Source organism: Zonotrichia leucophrys, chromosome 2 (assembly GCF_028769735.1).
Source record: "Zonotrichia leucophrys gambelii isolate GWCS_2022_RI chromosome 2, RI_Zleu_2.0, whole genome shotgun sequence".
Classification (NCBI taxonomy): Eukaryota; Metazoa; Chordata; class Aves; order Passeriformes; family Passerellidae; genus Zonotrichia; species Zonotrichia leucophrys.
This window is the reverse complement of record NC_088171.1, coordinates 90914720-90930667: the sequence shown is the minus strand read 5'-3', so window position 1 is coordinate 90930667 and position 15948 is coordinate 90914720.

Below are 15948 nucleotides of genomic sequence, written 5' to 3'. Positions count from 1 at the left end.
ATAGATTTCCATCTTTCCCTCTTTTATGGCAGTGTGCAACTACAGGTGTGGCTTCTGCACCTTAGTAGCTGCAAAAACTATCTGAAGGAGAAATTCCTTTCTTCCAAAGCTAATGTGATCTAGTTTTCAGGTGGTGTCCAGAAACAGCATGTTTGTTCTTTGATGTTTTTTAATTACATGCACTTTAAGTAATGCTTTCAAACTTCTTAATTGTAAGAATTCTCACCTTAAGTATCTAAAAATGGTTTGGCTTTGATGAATGCAAATGTGATAAAAACCTTAAAAGTATATTGGCTTTCAGAACTGCCATAACCTTGCTTAAATGCCATTTGCAGTGAATATGAATAATTTTAATACATCTAAATGTATAGTGTGCTGTTATAAAAGGTGATCTTCATAAAGTTTCACATAATAATTTCAGCTTATACTGCATCCCCACAATTGTCCACGCAAGTGATAGAATTTACACAATTAAATCGGTTTATTCCAGTGCAGTACTGTGAGGGTTCTGTATCAAAACTACTCCTTTGTATCCATTATTTATAATTATTTTTTGTCTTTTCTGTATTTTTGCTGTGTCATAAGGAAACTCAAAATACAGCTCTGAGTGCACCTAATTAAACAGGGAAACAAAATCTCATTGTTAAAAATATATTTTTTTTTCTTTTTTTGCTCCTTATGCTGATGGCAGATATTTTGAATTTTTTTTCTTGTTTTCCATCTCTGGTTGCCTACCAATGTTGAGGGAAGTGTCTTTGCCCAAAATTAAACTTTTTCTGAATGTGTTTTTAGGTTTATGAAAAAGACACGTCAAATATACTCAAGACACACTGAATCTCTCAGAGTAAGGAAAATAATTGCTGGTAACTTGTCAGAATGCCTTTTTCTTTTTTTTTTTTTTTTTTTAAATGTGCAACCCCAATAATACTGTGAAGAAACAGATTTTAGTGGGTTTAGTATTTTTTGCTCAAAGCTTGTAGAAATTAATACCTTTGTCTCCGCAAGTGTCAAAACATTAATTTGTGTCAAGAACATATGCTTTCAGTACTTAAAACAAGCTTGTTTTTGTGCTGTTGCTCTGCCTTGTTAGCTCTTACACTTCCATTGTCTGGAAAGGTTGCCCTTCTCTCCTCTGCAGAAAAAGGGCCAGGCATAATTTTGCCATGGATTGAATGTGTGTAGCAAACAGTCATTCCTGGTGGAGAAAGGCTGAGCCTCCTGCCATTGTTCTCTTGACAAATAGTGAGTGTCCTCCCTTTCCACTGTCTGACCTTGACTAATTGTGGAGAATTGGTGCAGCTGTCCCTGGCTTATTCTGAGCTGCAACACAAGGACATGTAAGAAACTTTAAGCTGCCATCATAAAACTCCAGTTTGAGGACTTCATCACAATGCGTAGTGCTCACTTGTTTTGTTGTGTGCTGTTTAGTTTGTTGCTGTTTTCTTCCTCTGATAGCATGTTTTAGAGTCATGCTGTGTTTTCTTCTCACTTGCCCTTGTATGTATTTCAGAAATCTGTACTAAGAGATTAGGGTAAGAGGGCATTTCTAAAATAGCTGGATAAAGTCACATGGAAAAATTCTTATAAAGCCATCAATTAAAAATTATATGGAAAATGCAGCTTATCTAGAAACGGAGTGGAATGACATGTTTGTACTTTTTCCTTTTTACCATCACAATCTATTGTTGCAAATTCTTTTAGTAGAAAGCTTTAGTATATTAACTTGGAAACTGAAGAATATAATCATAAAAAGTACCATGTGCATATTAATACAGGAATAAAATTTTCTGGTGCTGCTGTTAAATATTAAGCCTAACTGAATATTTTAATTACTGTGTATACCAGAGCAAGCAGAGTGGTTTTCCTGTTCAGGTAATTTTCCATAATACAGAAAATAGTTAAGCATATATTGATAACAATATAATATGCAGTTAATGTACCTTGAAAATTTTCCTAGAAATCTTCTGCAATTTTTTATTGTTTTATTTACTTAATTAGGCTGAATTTATTTTTTTTTTGTGAAGAGGGAAAATTCAGTGTACTTACACCATTTTAAAGTCACATTCAGCTTTTAGTATTAAGAGTAAATGTACTCATGTTTGAATAGTAAATGGGTCATATATTTGGGCAAATTCACATGGAAAGAACTACTGGCTTGATTTATTTTAAGCTGAACCTGGTTCAATAAAGTTCAGTTTTCAGCTACTGTGACTTTTCAGTCACACAGCTTCTCAGTGACAGATTCTTTTTATAGAATAAGCAGATTTCTATTTAAAAAATATCATAAAGAAGTGAGAGGCCTTATTTGTCTGCCCAACATATAAATCTCTCCAGAATAAAGAGAACTTCTGGGTCCTTGGATTTTGTTGCTGCCAATAGGATTACTGTTCAAGGTAGGGTCATGAAAAAGATTAGGAAAAACAAATAAAACCTCCACTGGAAGAACTGCAGAAACACAAATTTCAGATTAGGTGGCAAAAAACTTATTGAAGGAATGTAAGTAGTAGATGAATTTTCAGAAGAAATGAGTTTTTGGTGACTTACATCACCCTGGGCATGTCGAAATCACAAAAAGGTTGACAATGTTGACACCTTACCCCATGGACTGTTTTCCTGGATCTGCTCCAAAAAGTGATTTACCACAGAGAAAGGGAAGACTGATAAAATTTTGGTCGTGAAATATTTCTTCCACAAATACTCTGCCGCTGTTACCTGTGATGACAGGCAAATCAAGTGTTCTGCTGGGTGTGTTGCTTAGTGCAAGGGGAGAGTGGCAATGCATGGCCTAAAGTACTGCAAGGAGATATTTCAAACATGATTTTTTCAGGTTCCTGATAATGTGCCAGAAAGCAGGATTCCCTTTAACCTCCCCCAAGTCTCTGCTACTCAGACCTGTGCTGGGACAGCCTTCAGTACCACCTCGTGACCTGCTTAAAACATTTCAGTCAAAATAAAATTTAGGAAATATCCAGACTGAATTAAACTTGGTAGTCTCACAGCAATGTGGTTCAACTGTGATGAGCAAGTCTTTCCTTGATTTGTACTGAAGGCACGATGGCCATTTTTCTCCTCTCCCTTCATAAGAGCTTTCTGATGGCCTTGATCCCTCCCTAACTTTCTGTGTAATGGATGTAGCAACCTCATATTACCGGACAGCCTATTTTTGACCTCTGAAAATTATTAGGCCTTGAAATTTGGAGCAAGCCGTCTCAAGAAATACATTGCCAGATGTTAAAGGTGATAGTCACATTTTAATAGCCTATATGTAGAAAACAAAGCTTGTTTTAAATCCTATAACATCAACAAAATAAAAATAAAATATGCATTAATAAAATTGCTGTTATTGGTGACTATCCCTCAGGAGCAGGTCATATACCAGGGCTCTGGTATAGCCATGCTACTGGAGGTGAACTGACAGCCTAGGGCCAGTCTGAGGTGTGGAACCTCCAAGATCTCAAACTCCAAACTAGCTACCCAGTAGGCAGATAAACCCTGTGGCTCTGATTGTAGGTCCCAGCTACAAAGTCCTTCATCAACAATACCAGTTTAAGTCCTGCTTGAAGCTGCAGAGTGTAGGTTTTGCATGGCAGCATGCTGCCTTCCTGCTTGTGTCAGCTCAGATGTTGCAGGAAGGGACTGGCTCAGGGACCTGTTAGAAGGTCAGTGAGCTATTCTTCTATATAGAAGAATATTATCCATTTTATATAGAGTAAAAAAAAAAAAAAAAACATAATAAAAGGCTGCAATATGTTCAAAGACAAGGGATATTTTCAATCCTGTTCACACTGACAGTCTAGCAGCTGCAAAGGCACTCCTTGGGGCACGTGAGTGTGTTGCACATGGATAGTAATTGGAAGGTGTTCTGAAGAAGGAATTTTTAATCCAATGTAGTGGCCAAACAGTTTATTCTGTGAAATGCACCCACTGGATGGTTTTAACTGTCATTGATTTAGATTTTCTTTTTGTGTAGGCTCGAACATGACTAGTAAGATGCCACTGTTGTGCATGTGTCTTCAGGTACTGTGTGGATCTTGATTTCAAACATGGAGAAACAAGCTGACTCTGAAGAAAGTATGCAAGGACAAAACAGACTGTGTGCCCATTTTCTTTCCTTTTTCGTTTCTTTCTGCCTCGCAGAGAACTGACATGTGGGAGAAACAAAAGAAGAGAGTGATAGTATTTTGGTGTTGTGTTTAGGTATGCCTTTACATGCTTCTCAGCTGTACCCAGCAGTGTAGTATTGGTTGAATGGTGTCTGATTCAGGCTCTCCTATATGTTGATTCCCAGCAGTCTTAGAGATGTAAATAATCAAATGGGGCCTGCTGACTTATGTCTGGAAAATGGGAGTCCTTGGGATTCTCATATTTCTTCACAGAGATATGAAAGCTTAAGAGAAGGAGTGCTTCTAAGAAAACTTGCAGGTCTAAAATAAGTGTCTCTTCTGCTCCTTTTCCCCTGGGTATCTATTCACTAGTTCTTTTCATTCTTCCATTTTCTAATATTCCCTCTCTGCTCCAGTCAGAGGGGTCAGCAGGTATTTTTTCAGCTTTTCTAAACTCTCACTTCCACAGGAAAGAAAATAGAATCACTGGAGACGTAAACCAGACCAGCAGTGAGTGCAGGCTGTGGGCAATGTTGGAACAGCTACTGTGTTTTACAATTTGGCACAATAGAAATAAAAAAGCTTTTTAAAAAATGAACCCAATTTAAATGCAGGTTTTCTGTGGCCTGACTTAGATTTTTTTAATATACTAGTAACTTGCCTGCTTCTGTTCTGAGTGCTTGGCTTCACTCGTGAGGAGTATAGAGCTGGACTACAATCTTTGCAGGACTTCAGACAGCCTCCCCAGATACTCTAGATATATTGAGAAGTACTGGTGGATAATGTTCTGTAGCTCAATTCTGGTTTTTGTGTTGAATATTCCTCCTGAATTCTGACTGTACCTTATATGCATGTGTTCTTTATGTCTGGAAACACAGAATGGCTTTCAGAATGTGGGATAGAAGTTGAAAACTTGAAGAGCTTAATTTTTTATTTAGGAATGAACACTAGCATTAATTAGTTAGGCCTTGAATAACATAACAGGTTTTGTGAGCTTATCATGCAGCTGGGCACATCTAAACTCTCCTATCCTAAGTGCTTTGAGCAGCTTTATTTATTTATCAAGCAGAAGTGAGAATCAGGAAGATCACATCTTTTCTTGGCATTACACTGCCTGCAGTGTTTATGGCATCCCATGCACAAAGACAGATATGCATACAAAAGTAGGGATAACATGCAAAGGATTACAGACGAGCTAGCTAAACTGTTTGATTTTTGTATGGACAGGCACATGACAGGACATGACTTTAGCACAATGAATCTATTTCTTAAAATCCTATGCACCATATTCACTAGAAATTCAAATAAAGTATTGCCTTTGCTTTCAAATGGAAGAGGGATTGGCATATTTAGATTTTATGCTTCTAAGTTCTCTTCACGAAAACAAAGCATCAAACAGAATTGGAGTGCAATTTTTCAGAGTAGGAGGACAGTGTTGCTCAGAGACAGAAGACAAATTATTATGTGTCTGCTTTCTGCAAATCTTGCTTCACAAGAATTGTAAAAGCCAAGTGCTGAGGAAGACATGCAAGGGTTAATATAATTTCCATTCCAGCGAGTTTTGCTTGCCATTATTTTCTTTTTCTTTTCTCCCTTTTAACTGATTCATAGCATAAAATCTTCCTGGACACCTAATTATCAAGCCAGCTCACAGTCACAGCTGTCTGCTTGGAGAACCCATTAGATGCAGCAGTTGAAGCCTCCATAATTCCCCAAACTTCCCGGTTGTGAATATTAAGAAAAGATTTTTACATGTCATATGCAATTCGGAGGTGGTGTGAATGGCGTTGGAAATGACGAGCTCTGAATGCTTGTCCATCACTCCATTCACTGGTTACAGGTGGTCTCATTTTCCACTTTCAGATATCGGCTAGCTATGACAGCAGGCACTTAATTTGCATGTTCGACAGACAACAAACGGCCCTGTGCATGTCAAAATAGGTGGTGATGCGTGACAGTTCCTACACAATACTGTCTCCTCTTTGCTTGACCTTCGACCTCCCTGCATGTCTTCTTTCACAATCAGAAAAAAATGCACTTTTCGGCTTTGGAATAAATTTGATACCAAATTGATTATTTTCCTTTCTTCTTTTTATTCTTCTTTTTCCTCCTCCTCCACTTTTCAAGTATGCATGCATCCAGGCTTTCATCTTAACGGCTACAAAACTCTGCCAGAAGAGTCTCATAAAATTTAAAAATACGCAAGCAGTCAGAACAGGAAGCGCCTTGTTAAAATTCATTGTAGTTAAATTGCTTGAAAGTTCTTTGTAAATGCAAATGTAACCTTTAAAAGAGACCTTAAGTTGGGTTAATATTTGTTAAAAATAAGATTTAAAAAAAAAATCACAGAAGTGTTTTATATTCATTTTTTCCCCAGGCTGCATATCCATCTTTATATGTGTAAGTTGAGTAGTTTAGTATGCACTTCATCAAAACATTCCTCCAGTGTTTTTATGGCTGCTGTGACTTGTACTACTGCTAAGTAATGAGAATTAGTCTTCTATCATCATTAGAAGCACACTTAGAGTTTTATTTAAATTAAAATGCTAAGTGATTAAAGTGCAAAAATGTTTAAATGATGGCAACACTGTGCACTTTATTGTGTTATTCTGTGTTTGGTTCCTGGAAGTTGCAGTTTTTTGGGCGTGCTCCCTCCTGGTTAAATCATATTAAAAGGAAAACTAAGATGAGGTGGATTCAAGCACCGCTCATCATTCACCCAGGCACCTGAATTTTAATTCCAAAGATACATGTTCCCCCTTGTCTAGCCAGGAATGACCATAATCCTCTCACAGATCTTATCTGAGCTGCAGCTCTTGTTTTAATTAAGAATTAAAGCATGACAGCAGATAATCACACCTCTGGGGTGTTACAAGACTTGAGATGTGGTTGTGTACCCAATACCCAAGGGTGTGATTATTCTGTGATAACCCCACCCCTAATGAGTCATCCTGTCCAGGCCTCAGTAATGGGCAGAGCACTGTTGCTGTTGGCTTCAAACATCAAGCTGGATCAGCAGTGCACAGTGGGCTGATCATAGGTGATAGTGGACTAGTGTGTCTTTTCTGTTGTTTTGTAATGTCCCACCTTCAGGAGGGAGTCTTCTCATGAGAAGACTTAGCAAGTTGTAGGCATTCCTTCCCCCACCAGAGTAAAATCTCTGTCATGAAGCAGCACCTGGTGAAATTTGATGAATATGGAAATTCAGTGTTAATCTGAGATATCAGATTGTTGCTTTGATGTGTAGCTGAAGTGCTTACAGCATTTCCTTAGTGAGCTTGTTCTGTCTTTCTTGTTGTTCCATAACAACTTTTCTGTCAGTTTGCATGGTAGCTGAAGACACCAGACCAGCTAATGCTCCTCAGGAACATTGAAGTACTTGAACGTAATTGACTGGTTAAGAGCTTAGGCCATAAATACAATTTACATGTGAAGTAGTTATGGGATAGAGCAGGACAATTCTTTCACTAAAATGTATTTCCATGAGTAATGTTAATCATGACATTGGCAGGTGGGTTTAGAGCCATGTTTTAGGTATTGACTCCCCTAAACCCTAGGTGGGAAATGAGGGAATCGGTGCTGAGACATGAGGCAGCTCCAGCTTTTGGCTCCAAATGGTGCTGTGACAGAGCTGCATCACAGCACCTGCTCTGTGTGGTTCAGTTGGTGTGTGCAAACACTGATTTCCTTTCAATAGGAAGGTTTGTCAAGAAGATAAAAATGAAAGGGAAGGAAAGATGACCATGTTTCCTGTCAGGCAGATTGTCTGCTGATAGCTCAGGAAGGCATTTTAGTCTTTACCTTTAGTCTTTACCTCTATCCACTGGCATCAGCAGAGACACCAACTGAGGAAACAACTGTTTTGCTTTGAGGGAAACAGTTGTTCAAGCTGGGCTGCTCTTCGATGACATTAACTAGTTGACTGAACTACCAGCTCTGCTCTAGTCCAGGAAGAGACTTATTTCTGAGGTTAGATCTTAGACTTTAATTTCTAATGACCACTGAGGCTGCAGCAGTTTATGATGGGGGAAGTTTTGTGTAGGAATGGGGTCCGAGTCACCTGGAGTAGCTTGCTCTGGTCACTGTAAAAATAGAAAGGCTTGAATTACAGTAGGGTCACTTTCAAATATTTTATAAATATTTTTTTTCGTATGTCAAAGCATTGCTAAACAGTAAGATGATTGATCTGATAATGGATTTCTCAGCAGACATATCATAGGTGCCAATATCAGCTTAACAGGTTGTCCAAGAGCAGCTGATGCACAGGATATTGTAGACTGAGGTGGAACTGAAGCATCTGCCCAGGTGGACATAAGCCACGAGTATAGTTTCTCATGGGATTTACAAAATGAGGCTCAGGGCTCTGCTAATAGATCCCCAGCTTCTGCATCTGACTCCTTGTGTCCAGTCAGCTCAGAGCACAAGCAAAGGAAGGAGACAAGCACATGTTGCGCAGTAGTCTATTTAAAATGGATAGATTTGATAATTATATCTTTCGAGAGGGCAAGGTATATTCAGAGAAATCAGCAAGGGAAGAGACATGCAACCAGCTTTGAAACCATGAAAGATACTTTATATTTCTCCCCTCTCTCCTCCCATCCTATAGTAACTCAGCAAAATTCAACTATGTGCAGCATTAGTGATGAAATAAAACTGAGAGGAATGTGCAACAGCTCATGCTTTGTCAGTTGTGTTTTCTTATGCATTTGTTTTTGGCATGAATCCTGGCATGATCTGGATGGATACTCAGCTTTCCCATTAGAAATTCACACCTCTATTTGTAAGAATTGGTAATGAAAAATTGGAACCTAAGTGAAGTCCCAAAGACGAGAGGAATTGCTTTTCCAGAAATTGCTTCCAACATGGTTTGATGACTAACTTATTTGTTTATTAAATTGTATTTCTTCTTTGATTTTTGTGAAAAAATAGGCTCAACACTCATCTGTCCAACCCTTACTTGACTGACCATTGCATGGAGATCTGCCTTGATACATAATTTCCTGACTTGACATTTCTCATCCTTTCTTGGCAATATCTCACTCCGTAATGAAGGCACAGGTTTTGTGGATTTTAGCATTGGAGCATTGGAGCTGGTGAGTTATGCAAATATTTCTGCATGTCTGAGGCTGCAAGGTAATTAATTTTTCAAAACTATGGGTAACTCAGACCTTATAACTTTAAATGGAAAGAGAACTGAGAAGATAAACTTACTGTTGTTAACTCAATTAGTAGAAAGTGATATAGTAAAGCAACAGGAACCAAGAGTGGTCTAGTTTATTTTCTCAGATCTCAGGAGGGTAGATATAAGGCTTGAAAGTTATTGGTAATTTTTCTGTTGCAAAAAGACACCTTTATAGCAATATTGCATTTCTTACCACCTAGTGCACTGGAATACAACATTTAAGAGTATTCTATTGCCCCTGAATATATTTGTATATGATTGCTTTTCATTGTGCAGGTTTTGTGCTCATTAAAAGAGGGTAAATTTTATGGTCTGCTTACTACAAATATTTTTTTTTTCTTTCTAATGTAACTTCTCTGGCTAAATAAAGACAAAAAGAAAACAGTATGAGAATTGTTCTTGGATCCATGGATGACATAGTTCCATCTACCTGTATTCGTCCATTCAATTCAAGGATGAATTTCAATTAATGATTTATTGCTAAAAGATCATTAAAATGTCTTTTGCTGTAAGTTTGTCATATTTCTTTTTGATTTCTTTTTAATTGTAATTGAATACTAAATTTAAATTAACAAATAGGAAATTTACAGTCTGCTTACATACTAAATACAGTGCAGATTCTTTAATATGGAAGAGGACAAAAACAAGAGAGGCAACAACCATAACATCCAGAAAGAAAGCAAAGCAAGGCTTTGTTTTCATTCAGTTTTGTGAGAGCTGGTATAACACAAGTGCGACACAGATGCATGTTGTTTGAGGTTAGATTTTATGTTCCCTTTTCAGAGATCTGGAGTAGGCATTGTCAACTGATCAGCCTCTACCTCATTGGAGCATTTTATAGATCTTGAAAAGCTTTTTGTCAGTGAGAACAATCTCAAAAATTTCAACTTGCCTAAAGCTTATTTCTGTATCAAAAGGAAAGATTGTTTTTTTTTTTTAGTTGCTCTAGCATAGTTGAGGTTTGTTCTCACTTGTTAAAATGATAAGATCATCTGCCCTTGTTTTTATTTGTATCTGTGGTGTGAATGAAGGAAGTACTTCTATTCCTCTTTCTTCTCTCCTCAAAGAATTTGACATAGAAGCCCTGGAGCATCATGCTTAGGATACCAAATCTACTGTGCAACAGCCTTGGGAAACTGAACAAGATCCAGCATTTGAATAAGAAAACCAAGCCATGCATAGGTGGGACTTATCTAACACACTTTAGATTCCTGTGTTAACTTTAAGTTCATTAAGCTCCTTCTGTAATCAGGAGATAGAGTGTGATTTGTTTCAGGAAAGGATCAAAGAGACCTCGGGGAAATCTACCACTGTCATGTGAGAGAGTGTAGAGCACTGTCTCCGACTAGATGCCAAACACTCAGATAAAGTTAGGTCAGACAAGTTCTCTTGCACATACTTATTTTCAGCATACAGAGATAGTACTCCTCTGTAACAAGAAAGTCCTGAACAGAGTGTGTGAGAAATGGAATGATATGTGATCATGGAATCACAGTAATTTGTTGGCTTAGGTTGGAGATTCACATGCAGGCCATGGGAGATGCAATCACAAAATGGTTAGTAATGAGCAAGCAGCAGATGGTTGTAAGTTGCACTGTTAAAATACATCTTCCAGGGCTGTTGTGATGTGAGAAAGACTGACGATGTCTTGATTATGATTCCCAGTGTACAGTGAGACAAAGGACTTTACCCTTTTCAGGTATGCTCCTTCATGGAAGGAAAAAATTGTTGCATGTTGCTCTTTCCAGTTTGACAATGTTCTGACTGAAACTTGGTGCCCGACTTACTGAATTAGCATATGCAATTATAAGGGCCTTTCACCACGGCAATGGTACATATGCATGAACAATGAAGTCAGCTGCCAGATCAGTGCACTTCAGTGGAGCATTTCTGAACCTTCATGAATAAAGCACCTTGAGTTTCACCTATGGCCTTGTCGTTTTGGGATTTCTCTTTGTTTGTCTGCTTTTTCAAGTAGGGTCTCCTTCCTAATTTTGACAGCACATTTAGATTACAGCAGCTCTAGAGCTAACTGAAACTTAAGTGAAGATATTCTGCTTTTCCTTTGTTTACTGTTTCTTGACTGTTGATATTTCAGCTGTCAGCATACACCTAGCATGAATATATTTTTGCTTTCAGAGTTTTGAAAAGGAGATAGAAACCTACTTCTGGTTTCATTTATTTATTTATATTTTTAAGTGTGATATGGGATGACAAGTAGACCATGTAAAAGTCAATCTGTGGTCAGCCACAGCTAAAACTCAAAACCTTACGGCTTCACTTTGTAGGTGGCCATGATAATCCTACTGAAATAAACTTTAATTGCTCTGTACTACTAGTAGAGACTATACTATTGCTATTTCTATACTATTAGTGATCGTATCAATGATATGAGTATAGTAATTCCACTCCCCAAATTCGGTAATCTGTTTGATAAACATTCAGGAAGATTGCGAGCATGTACAAAGAATTTAGAAAAGGTCTCTTTCTCATATTTAGTGCTCTAAACTCTGCAACTGAAAATTCTCATCTGTTTTAATTTTGACATTTCTGTCTTGCCTGATACATTTCATTGAGTGAAATGGGTATTTCATTTAAACTTATGAATGCTATCTAAAATGAGAAAGTGGTTTTTATACAAATTATTTCCTGAACTTCTAAATTAAAAAAAAAAAAGAAGTGTACACTTTTCTCAATGTTTCAGTGAAATAAAATGGAGAAATGGTGACATTTAAAGTTTTTTCTTTGCTTGTTTGTTTCTCTTTGTTTTGTGGGTTTTTTTGAGACATCTTTTTGCGCATTTATGAACCACTTGGAATAAAGTAAAGCCTATTTTCTTATTGACTTTAGTAGAAAACTTAAAACCTTATTTCATATATTTACTTCATATTTTCAGTCTAGCCAAGAATCAGTGAGAGCAATCATAAGCAGTCTAAAAATTGTTTATCCTCTGGCTTCTAACAGAGAGCCACACAAGGGGTAATTTTTTCAAAATGAACAGGTATATATAAACTCTACACCCTTATTTACAAACCTGATCAGATAGAGAAAAGGTACTGATGAGATTTTTTTTTGCAGAGGTCATTCCTAAACACTTCCTTCAATGTCAGATTCAGACAGAAATCCAGCCTTTCAGAGTTAATTTCTAGCTTAGTGATTTCAGGTAAGCACCCAACCTTTTGACTTCAGACTTGCCTGCAGTATAGTTTGTCATAGCTGGGTCCTGACTAATCACTTTTTGTGATTAGTCCCAAGATGCTGAAAATTGGTGAGCTCTGATTTCAACTTTGCCACCTCAAAGACTGTTGAAGTCAATTCCCCTTTTCACAGGTAGTGTTATATGATTAACTTCTTTATACCAAGACATGGAACCTTACCTATGGGAAAGGCTTTTTTTTTCTGCTCACAATTTTACATTGGTGTAAATTTTAACATGATTTCGAAGTTCCCTCCTTTCCTTACATCAGCCAAGTTGTGAATTTCCATTTTTCCATGATATGTCAGACCTTATATATACGACCCAGGGCAGAATTTGAGCATCTGAGATGGGATCCATACACAAACTCTCTGTGGCACCGCGTCACCTCAGATTTAGATTTCCTCTGCTACGTGTCCACTTCTGTTCAGAGTGGAGTTCTTGACATTACCAGTAAACTCTTACTGGCACACAAAGGCCTAAACTAGATTCCTAAATCTCTGAGGTGACCATATGGCTGATGAAAAAATAATTTACTATTTAGTGATCTTGGACATGTAGCAAACAACTGTAGGAAATCTGAGAAGGAAAAAAATAATCAAAATAATTGTTTAAGAGTCAAACAAATATCAGAAGAGAAAAAAATCCTGCAACTCTCCTTTAGAACTTTTAGTGTGATTTCTTGCAGTTCTCTTGAGCAGTGAAACTGGATCACTGACAATTAATAGTTCTTCTATACCTGTTTCCACATGCTTCTGCATTTCCAGGATTAATTTTAACCCCCAGAGGCTATTGTGAAACAAAATTATTTTTAATTGTATTTAATTTTTAAAAGTGTAAATAATTTCCAAGGGGAAAGTTGAAATCTCTTTACATAAATATAAAGTAAAGCAGAGATCTTAGAACATCAGATATTTCATGCTGCTGATAGAAAACTCGTGTATCATGTTCAAAGCAGAAAGAAACAGCTTTCTTGATTCTTGGTTTTATTTATTTGTGTCTTTTTCATTTTCATATGAAGTGCTGCTTTTCCTATAAGAAATTTGCTGTCTTGTCTTATGGAAGGGATGCAGTAAATGCCTATCATTTTTACCTCCTTTCACCCCTGCCTCTAGCCTCCTTTCTCCAAGGCTAAAGTATGCACTTTTATTGGAAAATATCAGTTGAAAATTCTGATATTAAAGTAATAAAGATAATTGTCTAATTTCCACTGAAAGTGTTAATAAAATATCCAGAAGCTCAAAGTAGGGTTACAGTTTTCGGGGCATTTTTTAATAATTAATGGCCTAGTGATAACACAGATAGTAGTGTTGCAGACATCTCCATGATCTCAGCTTATAAAAGTGTTTTCTGTAACAATTCTGAAGCATTGTTATGTTGAACTGTGGGACAGACGGCCAAAATTTTTATTACATACCAAATGTAGAAAAAGAAAAATGGATGAAAAATTTAAAGGCACCATAAAATTGGTCCATACAAAATTCTGGCCAATTATATGTTGTTGTGTTCAACAGGAAAAAAAAAACCCCAAAACAAAACAACTGGTAAGCTGTTAAATGACTGAAAATATCATAAATATTAGTAGGTTACAGGTGCTATACCTCATGCATACTACAGAATAACTTTGTAGCTGTGCTTTTGTTTGTTTGTTTTAATTTGTGCTTTGTGCTTCTAATTTTTGTCAGACCAAGCTGGGCCTTTTGTGCCTCTTATAAGCAAAATTCAGACTGAGAATATATTGAATTTTTGGGGATGGAGAATCTTGATTTAGGCACAAGTGAAAAGTTAGACCACGTGATCACTTCCTTGAAATGAAAATACCAAAACCACCAGATAGGAGAAAACTCAACTGTTTTTGTTTTCCTACAACACAAATTGAAAAACTATCTTTGAAATAGAAGAATTCACATCTGGAGAAAAGAGATGGGCCAGATAAAACCCCAAACTGTTTCAATAATTAGATTTTGGTGAAAAGAGTAATGAAACCCTTTATTTTATCCTTTTCTGTCCTTACCATCTGCAATCTGTATAATTTTTCTCATCTCCTTTTTCAAGTCATAATTTAGGTACTATACTTCAGACTGACATGGTGTTTATTGCAATTAAAAGAATAAATTAAAGTAAGACCATAAACTTAGCTAATTGCAGTCCTTAAATTACTGTTAGCCTATAAAAATATTGTAAGGGCAGACTTTTTGTTCAATGCTAACATTCATGAGCCTTGATTGTACCTACAAAATAAACAAAATGGAAGAAAATTGTGCATGTACTTAAAACTATGAAATTATTCCAAAATGTTTTTTACTAAATCAGCTATATAAATGACAGCATTATTTTTAACATATTTTAAAAAATAATTTAGTTCTTCTTCTGTTACTCAGATTATAATATTTGAAATGAATGGTATATATTATGCATTTAAAATAATTCTTAATTTGGTTTTGTCTGGAAGCTAAGCAGTTATAAGTTTTTTAAAAGCTCAGTTAAAGAATGAAGCTCAAAATTAGCATTTTGGACCTCAAAGCAGCTAGATGAACATGCTCCTAAATATGTGTGTAAAAATAAATTGAAATAGTTTGTTGTAAAACCATGCAAAAGGTCACTTAACAGCTAGAATAATTTCTTCTGAGATCACTACAAATATTAGGAATTGCCGACTGAATCAATCTGCACTTGGAAGTAAATGTAAACTATAATGTCTTGTACTATTACAGGGCAATACAGTGTGTTCTTAAACCCATAGTGCATGAAGTGGTGGGAGTAGGTGTAGAATTTAGCACACACTGGGGTCTCTTTAACAATACTCTTGACCAGTAACTGGGGAGATAGGCTGATTTTTATCTTAGAAAAAATTCCCATTTTTCAGACAAGTAGAGCATCATCTGCAGAGTGGGTCAGTGTGGAATGCCAGGATGGGGTGGAGAGGAGTTCAAGTAGTAAGAGTGTTGTGAAAACAAGAAATTACCAAATATTTGCAGCCTTGACTCCAGCAGGTACTTCCAGACACCCGGTGGGAGCCTGATTTGTCTTGTTCACTCCTGGAGTGAAAGGAGGCCAGGTAAGTTCTGGAGGCCAAATTCTTTTCAGCAATTTACATGGCAACTCCCTGTCTTACATGAAAATAACTTCAAGCTTGCTTACTGTTTCTGTGTCATGTTGATACCTGCATTTTGATTATAGTGTACCATGACAAGGCTGAAATCTGAATTATCAAAAGGTACAATATTTCAAGGCTTTGCTCTTTCCAATCCCTTTTTGTCAAGCAATCTGTATCATCTTTCTCATCTCCTGAACCCCTCCCTTGCTGGAGCTGGTTACTGGCTGCTGTTTCCTGATTGTAGTTGTGGTTTTCACTACTATTTGTTGGATATGTCAAAACTACATAAACTTAATTTGTTTGTGCAGCTTACCTCTTAATATGCCCTTTCATAAACCCAGTTAAACATACATAATTTCAGCCTTTTGAT